Source organism: Physcomitrium patens, chromosome 15 (genome assembly GCF_059467195.1).
Source record: "Physcomitrium patens ecotype Gransden chromosome 15, ASM5946719v1, whole genome shotgun sequence".
Lineage (NCBI taxonomy): Eukaryota > Viridiplantae > Streptophyta > Bryopsida > Funariales > Funariaceae > Physcomitrium > Physcomitrium patens.
The window spans coordinates 15923616-15929615 of record NC_143424.1 but is presented as its reverse complement, the minus strand read 5'-3'; positions in this window follow the sequence as shown (position 1 = coordinate 15929615).

The following is a 6000-nucleotide window of genomic DNA, read 5'->3' as shown; positions in this document are numbered from 1 at the left end:
AGGAGCAGCAACTTGAGAGTAATTCTTGATGAAGATCCGATAGAAGTTGATAAAACCAAGAAAGCATTATACGTCTCTAACCGTCTTTGGAACCTCCCTAGACACGATTGCTTCCACCTTCTTGGGGTCCATCTTCAAGCCTTCCGTAGTCGCAATGAATTCCAGAAACTCCATCTCTATTTGGTGAAATAAACACTTCTCCAACTTAACATATAGTCCTCGCTCACGTAGTTTTTCCAAGACCAAACAAACGTGCTTTTTATGCTCTTCCTTGTTTTCGGAGAATATCAAAATATTATCCAAATAGATGACAACAAAATTGTCAAGGTGCTCTCGGAAAATGTCATTCATTATATGTTGAAAGACCCCTGGAGCATTGGTAAGACCAAAGGGCATGACATTATACTCAAAATGGCCATACCTTCTACGAAACGCTGTCTTCCACTCATCTCCTTCTTTGATTCGTACGAGGTTGTAAGCTCCCCTTAGATCAATTTTTGTAAAGTTCTTTGCACGTCCAAGTTGTTCTAAGAGACCAGAAATCAAGGATAATGGATGACGATTCTTCTTTGTTACCTTGTTGAGGCCTCGATAGTCCATGCACATCCGCAACGAGCCATCTTTCTTCTTCACAAATAAGATGGGTACTCCAGCTGACGATTTTGAATGACGGATGAAGTTCTTGGCTAGATTCTCGTCGATGTACTTCCGCAACTTCACCAACTCTATCTGCAATAGATTGTAGATTGGGCCAAAAGGCGCTTGTGCTCCTTCCTGCAAGTCTATAGCGCAATCATATGGTCGGTGTTCCGGTAGCATGTCGGCATTCTTCTTTTGAAACACGTCTTTAAAATCCTTATATTGCTCCGGTATACTTATTGTCGAGATCTTCTCCCTGGTAGTTGGAGCCGCATAAATGACAAACGGTGTGCCTTCTTTGGACGATCTTATAAACGCTCTTGCTCCAATGAATAAGGATTTCTCTATTCAGGGTTTTCTACTAGGCTTGCTCTTGGGTGGTTTTGTGGGAAAGGTCATCTTCCGCAACCTCCAATCTATGGATGGGTTATGCTTTTCTAACCAGGAAAGACCAAGAATAATAGGATTTGATGGGGTTCTAATAATATTGAAAATAATATGACTACTATGGCCCTTAAACGTTACTTCTATAGGTTTTGATTCATGGGTGACACTACCAGACAATAAAGGTTGCCCATCTATGACCTCAATGTGAAGAGGTTTGAATTTTTGTACTAAAGGGATCTTATGACACTTCGCAAATTCTTCGTCTAAGAAACAAGCAGATGCTCTTGAATCTAATAATGCTAAGGTTCTCAATTTCTGAGGGCCAATAAGCAAAGGGATTGTAAAGCAAAGGGCAGGTTGAGCGGAAAGAAAGGAACCTAGTTGTTGTTGCGATATTTCACTGTCTAGCCGCACGGTTCCTATTGTGGCTGGGCATCCTCGTTTTTCTGAACAAACGCACCTCTAGTCCTAACAATACGTCAATTTTACTTCTTGGGATAGTTTCCAACTTTGTTACCTTCTTCACCGTAATACAAGCATAGACCTTCCTCTATACGCCGCTTTTTTTCTTCTAGGATAAGGGATTTGACATATATCGCATCAATTTGCATGTCTTTTACCTCTGAATGTGAATTCACGCTGCTTTTCGACATAGTTGGGGCGTGGCAAACCATATGTTGTCTTGAACGTTGGTCTTGGCGGCGTTGGAATAGGCAATTATCGCACTTCACAGCTTGGCTAATAGCTTCTTTGAGCATTTGTGGATCAGGAAGAGTTAACAGCAAATCCTTCACATCATCCCTTAAACTCCAATAGAATTGACTCATCAACGCTTCTTTGTCCCAATTGATGTCGCATGCTAATTGCCTGAAGTTCGATGCATAGATTGATGTAGAGCGCATCCCTTGTCGTAGTGACCGGATCTTTGTTGTAGCCCATCGAACCTTGTCATATTCACCAAATGCTTCTGCAAACGCCTCCAAAAAGGTTTCAAAGTTGTTTAGTATGGATGATCGTTTCTCAAACAAAAGAGCAAACCATGATAGAGCTTCCCCTGTAAGTAAGGTTCCAACAAGCTCAACACGTGACTCCTCCATTTGATAGCGTTCGGGCTGTAAAACTGTTATCAACCTAATTTGATTGACAAATCCTCGAAACTTGGAACGCGTACCATCGAACTTGTTCGAAAGGCTAACTCGGGGCTCCTTATGTTGTAGAAGCAGCGGTGCTTGTCGAATCTGAGGCAAAATTACTTCTCCAAGTGCAGAAGTTTGAGGCTGGTACAACCTAGATTGTGCCATCCCAGATGCTCCATCATTATGAAGCCTTGCCACGACTCCTTCAATCTCTGCAGTTCTTTGCGATAACATAGCGAGGGCATTCATGATAGTATCCAACTTGGACTCCGAACTTTCCGTCATACTAATGTCTTGGCCTCCGGCCATTCTAAGAGAAAGACAGAAATGACTCTACAAGAAGACAATATTGGTTTAGAGGAGGGTACTCCGCAACCTCTAAAATGCCTTAAGAGCTTCAAAAAAAGGGATAATCCACTCTCTCCAAGAAGAATAAGACTCCAATATTGTAACAAAAGAAGTATCAATTTAGAGGAGGGTAATCCGCAACCTCTAAAATGCTAGTACACTTCCAAGCAGAGGGATAATCTGCACTCTAACGAGGAAGAAACTAACTCTAATATTTGAGGTGAGTATAGTCTCGACAAACTATCACGGATACAGAAATATAGACTCGAGATCTAACAAGAAGTTCAAGAAGAACTGGCAAGAACTAGATTAATTAGATGAATACAAGAACAACACTAGACAGGTGAGCTAGAGCTCCAAGAGATGTATTGTCGAGGCTGAAGAACTCTTCAGCCTCGATTCCAATATATACTCCTATTTAGGAAGCTTTTCAAGCAACTTCTATCAACTAGGAAGCTTCTAGAAGATTCCAGAGACTTGCTTCTAGAAGGTTCTAGAAACTTATCTCTAGAAGGTTCTAAGGACTATATCCCTAACATCTTCTATCAACTAAGAAGCTTCTAGAAGGTTCCAGAGACTTGTTTCTAGAAGGTTCTAGAAACTTGTCTCTAGAAGGTTCTAAGGACTATGTCCCTAACAGTTGTGCGATTGCCCACATCATCCATTTGGACTGCTATTAGAACTGCTAGACTACTTATCATCATTGCAGATGATAATGTGTCACTTAATTTCTTATTAAAATAACCATTGCCTTTTCCAAATATATTTTTTAAACTTTTTAACCTCCTCAATTTACTATTATTATCCTTGAATAAATTATTTGATTGAATTGGAGGTAAAAACGACAAATTTTTAAATGTATTGAATTGGCCTTTATCGATAAGTAATTTATGCTATTCTACGGAACCAGTTTTGACAAACTCAATAATTTTTACAATTGAGAAGGTATCCAATGGAGTATCCAATTCCTTTGTATTTCCTCTACTTACAATTAATGGGCTCAAGAGATATGCTGGGCTATTGACAAAATTTCTTACAAGTGCTCTTGGTAATTTTCTCAACGCTATATATGTCTGGAATATTAGAGATCGATCAACTTCTAGGTATGCTCGGATATGCCAACAGGCATGCAACCATGGCTTAATCCAACTTTGTCAATGCTTCTTTTTTAACTTGCATTCTTGATTATTTTGCAACATATTTCTTGCTTGTGCTCTCTCTTGTCTTTCTTTCGACTGACATGTTTTTTTTACTGCAATGTTCTCATTTTTAATAACCATAATCTTTCATTATATACTGCTAAATTTGCTTCCTATCTCCCATCTAACTACATATTTTTCTTCACTTTCAAACCAATTTCGATTTTATAACCTCTTTATATAACATCCAAAACTTACTTGTTTGGCAATTAATTCCTATCACTCAATATTATTATTGATCCCCAATAATAGTGCCAAAATATGATTGTCGTTTTACTTATTCTAAAAATTCTTTTTAAAATAAACATGTAGAAGGAGATTCAAACATAGGGAAAGACTAACCGCATGAACTTACATGTTAAGGTCATACAATTAACCATATTCCAAACCACTAAAATACCAAAGAACACTACAATGCTTTTTCCTACTAACAATACTCATTCATCAACTGATAATAACAAAGTGCAACTCTACACTTTCTCTAAAGACCACTCAAAACACACATATATTCCCTTCAATACTAGAAATAAAAAACTTCTACTCCAACCAATCTGGCTTTCTTACAATTTCTATAATCACAAACTTCTTCTATCGAAACATGCAACTCTCAACAAACAATGGATCATAATCTTCCATCTATAATCAATCTTTACAAAATCTGGTAATAATCTTTTAATATCTTCTCATAATAATGCAATCACACAATATTTCCAATACATACTTAATATCTTATAAATCAATCTGAGATTTATTCCACAAATTCACTTTACAGTAATCAAAACCTAAAACAACAAAATAAACAAGAGATAGTACCAAGCTTATCTCAGCTTATGACTATCACAGTCTGGCCCTATCAAAATCTACTTCAACTGCTATATACTTATCCCTGAAATTCCACATTCTAACCATCATTCCCAACTTAACTAATTTATACAATTAATTCAATCATCTAACCTACTGAATTGACTATCCTAGGAATGATTAATCTACTTTACTAATATCTTACAAAAACAAATTTTTACCCATTCTATACTTCTATACTTGAACACTTCTACTTTGCTATTGGTCAAAGGCTTTCAATCCTAATAACTTTATCAATATGTCATGTCTATTCTTTACTAATGCCTTTATTAACAAATCAGCAAGTATATCTTGTATTGCACAATATTTCATATTAATCCTCCTATTTTAATCTTTTTTTTTATGAAGTGATATTAAATTTTAATGTGCTTAGTCCTTGAAAGATGCTTTGAATTCTTTACAAATGTAAGACATCCTTAATTGTTACAATCCATTGAAATTGCTTTCATTTGCAATACTCCAATGTCCTCTAAAAGTTGTCTTAGTCATATTTCTTCCATTGCACGATGGCTTATGGCCATATACTCCACCTCCATTATTGATCTTGTAATTGTTGGTTGTCTCTTACAATTCCATGAAATAGCTCCTACTCCAACAAAGAACACATATCCCATTCTTGATCTTCTATCATTTATATCTCTAGCTCAATTTGCATCACAATAATCATACAAATTAATGTTAACACTTCTAAGGCACAATTTGAAATACAATTTTTTTTTTAAGTACGTCATGATCCTTTTGATGGTTGTCCAATGGATTAGTCAAACCTTTGACATGTATTGGCTACAAAACTCACCACATATGCAAGATCCACAATTGTACCAATAATTACATATATAAATAAATCTACTACTACTTTGTATAGAACACCTTACATTTTACCTTCAATTTTAGCAAATTCTTCATCCATGAGCATCATCAACTTCAAATTGGCTTCCAAAGGTGTTCCAATAGGCTTATACTCTCGTATATTAAATTGTTTCAATACTTCTTCAATGTACTTGCCTTGGCTCATTGTAATGGTCTTTTTAGCATGATTTCTCATAAATTCCACTCCTAAACAATAGTGAAGCTCTTTCAAATCACTCATCCTATACTCTTTTTCTAACTTTGCTTCAACTAATCCATCATCTTTATAGTATTGGTTAAGATGATCAAATCATCAATATAGAGGATGACAATCGATATGAACTTACTTGATTGCATTATATACAAAGAATGATGAGATTCATTCTTTAATAATCCTTTATTTACAAAGAATGTATCAATACGTTGGTAACATGTCATTGGAGATTGCTTGAGTCTATACAAGGCTTTTTTCAACTTACAAACAAGATTTTATTTGCCATCTTCTATAAATCCTTGAGGTTATTCTATATAAATATCTTCTTTTAGATTTCTATTTAAAAAAGTTGTCTTAACATCCATTT